Consider the following 7,422-nt stretch of genomic DNA (forward strand, 5'->3'; position numbering starts at 1 on the left):
AGCTGCCGATGGCCACTGCAGGCGCCCTGCACAGCAGGAAAGAGCGCCGCCTGTTGAGCTGCTGCGAGGCGGCAACTGTCGCTTTGTTGTGGTTGAATGTGGGTGAAAGCCAAGTCCATGGACTTACAGTGATAGGCTTGCGAGTTTTATGGCACGCCGCAAGGCGCTGTGGCGATTAAACCCGCCAAGGCGGAAGCTCGGTTCGGGTTACCTCGTGTCGGGGAGACAGTCAGCAGGCACTGAACCTGCAGCAAACTGATGGATGTATATTTCGACCCTCGTAGAGGAGTGGCGGCGACAAGCTCATATGGTTGCCGCCGCCGCAATATGCGTTCAACTTGTCGATGTATCTGGTATTCTTGCGATTCACATACCGACACGCAGTTTGCTGCGGTCTTCATCGACCCACGAGCCGAGTGATCCCCCGTTAAGAGTTGTGTATTTGCCATTTGGTCTTTTTGCGACTAACCATCACAGGTCGAGTCTCAATGAAAGGGTTTGACAGACATAGCCCAAGTTTGTGGTTTGGGTTTGGCCGGACGGCTTGTTGTTGTTTTTTGACACTTGAATTTCACTCTTTTTGGGTCAAGAGGCTTATTCGCCGGTAGTAAGGAACGGACGGGCAGCCGTCCAAAGCCCCGTCCGTCCTCCTCCTCCGGTCTTCGCGCTCTCGCCCGAGTGTGGTCCACCTACAGCGTGGTGGTACCTATTTTTGGTGCGGGGGCCGGGATTGTCCTCTTTCGCTGCTGGAGTTGCAAGAGCAGAGCCCGAGACCGCCCAAATCAGGAGAGTAGTAGTAGTTTTAAGAGCGCCCCGTTCTCTTTCTCTCTGTTAATGATCCTTCCGCAGGTTCACCTACGGAAACCTTGTTACGACTTTTACTTCCTCTAAATGATCAAGTTTGGACATCTTTCCGTCAGCTCGAGGCGACGACCCCAGAAAACCCTCGCGGGCAACGGGGCCGACAATCCAAGAGCGCCAGTCCGAAGGCCTCACTAAATCATCCAATCGGTAGTAGCGACGGCGAAAAGAAGGCAGATTAGTAGTCAGCGCAAGCTGATAATTTGCACTTACTGGGAATTCTCGTTCATGGAAACAATTGTAAGCCCCAATCCCTATCAAGAAAGGCTGAACGTGGTTACCCGGCTTCCTCTCGGAGGTGGGGGAAAACTCGCTGATCCCTTCAGTGATGCCGCGTATGCCCAGAACATCTAAGGGCATCACAGACCTGTTATTGCTCAATCTCGTGCGGCTAGAATTGCCGCTTATCCCTCTAAGAAGAAGTTGCGAACTGACACCATTTTCTGGAGATCCGTCGACTACTTAGTAGGCCAGAGTCTCGTTCGTTATCGGAATTAACCAGACAAATCGCTCCACCAACTAAGAACGGCCATGCACCACCACCCACCGAATCGAGAAAGAGCTCTCAATCTGTCAATCCTTCCGGTGTCTGGGCCTGGTGAGGTTTCCCGTGTTGAGTCAAATTAAGCCGCAGGCTCCACTCCTGGTGGTGCCCTTCCGTCAATTCCTTAAGTTTCAGCTTTGCAACCATACTTCCCCCGGAACCCAAAGACTTTGGTTTCCCGGAAGCTGCCCGCCGGGTCATGGGAATAACGCCGGCGGATCGCTAGTTGGCATCGCTTGTTGTCCAGGGCGTATCTGATCGCCTTCGAACCTCTAACTTTGCTCCTGCGGATAATGAAAACATCTCTGGGCAATGCCGCAGGCAGTTCGCCTTGCGACGGTCCAAGAATTTCGCCACTTCAGCGTTTAATACGTAATGCCCGCCTGTTCCAATAGTTGCTTACCGGTTCGAAACTAACAAAACAGAATCAGGTCCTATTCCATTATTCCATGGCATCACCATTCGGGCCATTCAAATAGCCTGCTCTGAGCACTAATTCTTTTCAAAGTAAACTTTCGCCACCTTCAAGAATGGATGTTGTTATCTCAGTGACGGGCGGGCGTTGTTCGAGCGTGACAGTAAACACTGGCGGCACGCCAGTTCCGAACTGAGATCCAACTACCAGCTTAACCGTTAGAACAACCTTTAATATTACTTGGCTGAGCTGGAATTACCGCGGCTGCTGGCACCAGACTTGCCCTCCAATGGATACTCGTTAAAGGATTTAAAGTGTACTCATTCCGATTGCGAGGCCTCGGATGAGACTCGCATCGTTATTTTTCGTCACTACCTCCCCGTGCCGGGAGTGGGTAATTTGCGTGCCTGCTGCCTTCCTTAGATGTGGTAGCCGTTTCTCAGGCTCCCTCTCCGGAATCGAACCCTGATTCCCCGTTACCCGTTATAGCCATTGTAGGCGCATAACCTACAATCGAAAGCTGATAAGGCAGACACTTGAAAGAAGCGGCGCCGGTGCGGAGACCGTGCGCTCAGCCCGAAGTTATTCAGATTCACCACAGGTGGGTTACGGACCGGGGCTCGACCAGTTTTGAACTAATAAAAGCGCTCTTCCCTTGCGGTCAGAGACCAATTGCATGTATTAGCTCTAGAATTGCCACAGTTATCCAAGTAAGAGGGTTTACAGATCCAATGAAACATAGCTGATTTAATGAGCCATTCGCAGTTTCGCCTTAAATCGGCTTGTACTTACACATGCATGGCTTAATCTTTGAGACAAGCATATGACTACTGGCAGGATCAACCAGGTAGCTGCTGCTGTTGGCGGCGCCTATCACGGCGGCCAAAATAGTGAGAGAGATTGAGAGAGAGGCAGAAGACATTGGGCGAGGGACCGCACGTTGGCCTTAGAGAAATAGCAAACCAGATGATCAGATCTAACTGCACCTTCTCTTGCTATCCTCGGCGCCGGCAGCGCCACCGTGTGTGCCAATCTCCTCCCTTATCCGCTCCTCTTCTCTTCTCTTTGCCCCAGCGAGGCAGAAGACATTGGGCGAGGGACCGCACGTCCGTGTGTGCCAATCTCCTCCCTTATCCGCTCCTCTTTGCCCCACCTCCAGCGAGGCAGCCGACATTGGGCGATGGACCGCACGTTGGCCTTAGAGAAATAGCAAACCAGATGATCAGATCAAACTGCACCTTCTCTTGCTATCCTCGGCGCCGGCAGCGCCACCGTGTGTGCCAATCTCCTCCCTTATCCGCTCCTCTTCTCTTTGCCCCAGCTCTAGCGAGGCAGCCGACATTGGGCGAGGGACCACACGTTGGCCTTAGAGAAATAGCAAACCAGATGATCAGATCAAACTGCACCTTCTCTTGCTATCCTCGGCGCCGACATCGCCACCGTGTGTGCCAATCTCCTCCCTTATCCGCTCCTCTTCTCTTTGCCCCAGCTCCAGCGAGGCAGCCGACATTGGGCGAGGGACCGCACGTTGGCCTTAGAGAAATAGCAAACCAGATGATCAGATCAAACTGCACCTTCTCTTGCTATCCTCGGCGCCGGCAGCGCCACCGTGTGTGCCAATCTCCTCCCTTATCCGCTCCTCTCATCTTTACCCAGCTCCAGCGAGGCAGCCGACATTGGGCGAGGGACCGCACGTTGGCCAATCTCCTCCCTTATCCGCTCCTCTTCTCTTTGCCCCAGCTCCAGCGAGGCAGCCGACATTGGGCGAGGGACTGCACGTTGGCCTTAGAGAAATAGCAAACCAGATGATCAGATCAAACTGCACCTTTTCTTGCTATCCTCGGCGCCGGCAGCGCCACCGTGTATGCCAATCTCCTCCCTTATCCGCTCCTCTCCTCTTTGCCCCAGCTCCAGCGAGGCAGCCGACATTGGGCGAGGGACCGCACGTTGGCCAATCTCCTCCCTTATCCGCTCCTCTTCTCTTTGCCCCAGCTCCAGCGAGGCAGAAGACATTGGGCGAGGGACCGCACGTTGGCCAATCTCCTCCCTTATCCTTCTCCTCTCTTTCTTTCTCACTCTCTCTTACTGTTTGTGGGGACGTGGGCTCATGTGCGCCATCGTCGCCCAATATTGGTTAGGTTGTGTATTTCACGGGTGGGAACCGCCATCGTTGTTAGGTGATGGGGTAACCCAACGTGTGCTTTGACGAGTTTTGGCTGCTAAACTCTCTTTTTAGTATACTCGGCTCCCAGACTGCGCCCTGGTCGTGTTGAACCATGAGCGTTGTCTATGAACATTTAGGGTAGCCGTTTGCGCGTGGAATAGTGCAATGAATCTCGGTCAAGAGACGGTTGGGCGCTGCATTGAAGGCCGGCACAGACGCGAAGACGGGGTGATCAGCCAACGCAAGTGGGCTAAGTTAGGCAGACAGCAAGGCGAAGGGGAGCCCCGTTCCGGACTGAAAGGCCGCAGCATATGCTGTGACGGAAACTAGTAGGGTGGCGACGTGTGCGCCGAGAGAGAGACGGAGTAAATAATGTCCAAACGGAAGAGAGACCTGTCAAGTGTAATTGATAGAGAGCAAGCCTACTCGCCATAAGCCCGCTCCACTGCCATTCCTCTGATCCAATGAGACTAAAATCTCTCTCCTTCTGCTCCAGCCATTGAAGTGCAGGGAAGCGACGGCAATTTTGGTTGTTGTTTTTGAATGCCGCGCTTTGCTTCGCAGAGGCGCCGAAGCGCTCTGCTGGGGGGCGGAAGATATTCCACACCGAATAGGTGTGTGAAGGCACCCTCTCCCCATTAATATAGTGAAATAGTGCAATCCAGCATACAAGGTCGGACGATAGGACATTCACCGTACCGCACCTCGAGAGTGGATGTTGTTTGTTGGGTAAGGTTAAAACCGGACTGTTCGCAGACAGCCGAATAACCCGGTTCCGGACTAATTGGTGGATGCAACATCATGATGCTGCTGCTGTCGCGGAAACCGCAGTGGCGACGTGAGAGAGTAATAATGTTCAATAGGGAGAGCGACCTGGCTAGTGTAATTGATAGATCGCGAGCCTACTCGCCATTAGCCCGCTCCACTGCCATTCCTCTGACCCAATGAGACTATTCTCTCTCTCGCTCTCCTTCTGCTCCAGCCATTGCAGGGCAGGGAGAGGAAATCGACGGCAATTTTGGTTGTTGTTTTTGAATGCCGCGTTTTGCTTCGCAGAGACGCCGAAGCGCTCCGCTGGGGGGCGGAAGATATTTCACATCGAATATGTGTGTGAAGGCACCCTCTCCCCTTAATATAGTGAAATAGTGCAATCCAGCATACAAGAGCGGACGATAGGACAGTCACCGTGCCGCACCTCGAGAGTGGAAGTTGTTTGATCGTTTGTTAGGCAAGGTTAAAACCTGACTGTTCGCGAACAGCCGAATGACCCGGTTCCGGACTTACAATAGACGCAACATCATCATGATGCTGCTGCTGCTGTCACGGAAACCGTGGTGGCGCCGAGAGAGTAATAATGCTCAATTGGGAGACAGACCTGGCTAGTGAAATTCATAGAACCCGCTCCACTGCCATTCCTCTCACCCCATGAGACTATTTTCTCTCTCTCGCTCTCTCTCTCCTTCTGCTGCTCCAGCCATTGCAGGGCAGGGAAAGGAAAGCGACGGCAACTTTGGTTGTTGTTTTTGAATGCCGCGCTTTGCTTCGCAGAGGCGCCGAAGCGCTCCGCTGGGGGGCGGAAGATATTCCACACCGAATAGGTGTGTGAAGGCACCCTCTCCCCTTAATATAGTGAAATAGTGCAATCCAGCATACAAGAGCGGACGATAGGACAGTCACCGTACCGCACCTCGAGAGTGGAAATTGTTTGATCGTTTGTTAGGCAAGGTTAAAACCTGACTGTTCGCGAACAGCCGAATAACCCGGTTCCGGACTTACAATAGACGCAACATCATGATGCTGCTGCTGTCGCAGAAACCGTGGTGGCGACGTGTGCGCCGAGAGAGTAATAATGTTCAATTGGGAGACAGACCTGGCTAGTGAAATTCATAGAACCCGCTCCACTGCCATTCCTCTGACCCCATGAAACTATTTTCTCTCTCTCTCTCTCCTTCTGCTGCTGCTGCTCCAGCCATTGCAGGGCAGGGAAGGGAAAGCGACGGCAACTTTGGTTGTTGTTTTTGAATGGCGCGCTTTGCTTCGCAGAGGCGCCGAAGCGCTCCGCTGGGGGGCGGAAGATATTCCACACTGAATAGGTGTGTGAAGGCACCCTCTCCCCTTAATATAGTGAAATAGTGCAATCCAGCATACAAGGGCGGACGATAGGACAGTCACTGTACCGCACCTCGAGAGTGGAGGTTGTTTGATCATTTGTTAGGCAAGTTTAAAACCTTACTGTTCGCGAACAGCCGAATAACCCCGTTCCGGACTTATTGGTAGACGCAACATCATGATGCTGCTGCTGTCACGGAAACCGTGGTGGCGACGTGTGCGCCGAGAGAGTAATAATGTTCAATTGGGAGACAGACCTGGCTAGTGAAATTCATAGAACCCGCTCCACTGCCATTCCTCTGACCCCATGAAACTATTTTCTCTCTCTCTCTCCTTCTGCTGCTGCTGCTCCAGCCATTGCAGGGCAGGGAAGGGAAAGCGACTGCAACTTTGGTTGTTGTTTTTGAATGGCGCGCTTTGCTTCGCAGAGGCGCCGAAGCGCTCCGCTGGGGGGCGGAAGATATTCCACACCGAATAGGTGTGTGAAGGCACCCTCTCCCCTTAATATAGTGAAATAGTGCAATCCAGCATACAAGGGCGGACGATAGGACAGTCACCGTACCGCACCTCGAGAGTGGAGGTTGTTTGATCGTTTGTTAGGCAAGTTTAAAACCTGACTGTTCGCGAACAGCCGAATAACCCGGTTCCAGACTTATTGGTAGACGCAACATCATGATGCTGCTGCTGTCACGGAAACCGTGGTGGCGACGTGTGCGCCGAGAGAGAGTAATAATGTTCAATAGGAAGACAGACCTGGCTAGTGAAATTCATAGATCGCGCTCCACTGCCATTCCTCTGACCCCATGAGACTATTTTCTCTCTCTCTCCTTCTGCTGCTCCAGCCATTGCAGGGCAGGGAAGGGAAAGCGACGGCAATTTTGGTTGTTGTTTTTGAATGCCGCGCTTTGCTTCGCAGAGGCGCCGAAGCGCTCCGCTGGGGGGCGGAAGATATTTCACACCGAATATGTGTGCGAAGGCACCCTCTCCCCTTAATATAGTGAAATAGTGCAATCGAACATACAAGGGCGGACGTTTTCATCACCGTCTCCCACTCGGTGTGTGCAGATTCTCCGATCATTTTGTATAGTATGCTCTTAAATCGACCACCGATTGACTTTGACGGTCTCCCATGCGGGTGTGGAACTTCTCTGGTATGTCGTATAATATGACCGAGGTGCCTCTACCCCTTATTATAGTGAAATAGTGCCATCCAGTGTACAAGGGCGGACGCTTTCATCACCGTCTCCCACTCGGTGTGTGCACATTCTCGGATCATTTTGTATAGTATGCTATTAAATCGACCCTCGATTGACTCTGATGGTCTCCCAT

The 7,422-nt window shown here is 52.6% G+C and overlaps 1 non-coding gene across 1 annotated transcript; it reads right to left on the reverse strand.

Annotated features, from left to right (window-relative positions):
* Positions 1 to 272: 272 nt before the first annotated feature.
* On the reverse strand, positions 273 to 436 carry LOC121868159. The gene has a single exon (XR_006089335.1). It is a non-coding gene; the product is annotated as a 5.8S ribosomal RNA (ribosomal RNA).
* Between the last annotated feature and the right edge of the window lie 6,986 nt (positions 437 to 7,422).

Source organism: Homarus americanus, unplaced genomic scaffold (genome assembly GCF_018991925.1).
Source record: "Homarus americanus isolate GMGI-L3 unplaced genomic scaffold, GMGI_Hamer_2.0 scaffold32094, whole genome shotgun sequence".
In the NCBI taxonomy this organism is placed as follows: domain Eukaryota; kingdom Metazoa; phylum Arthropoda; class Malacostraca; order Decapoda; family Nephropidae; genus Homarus; species Homarus americanus.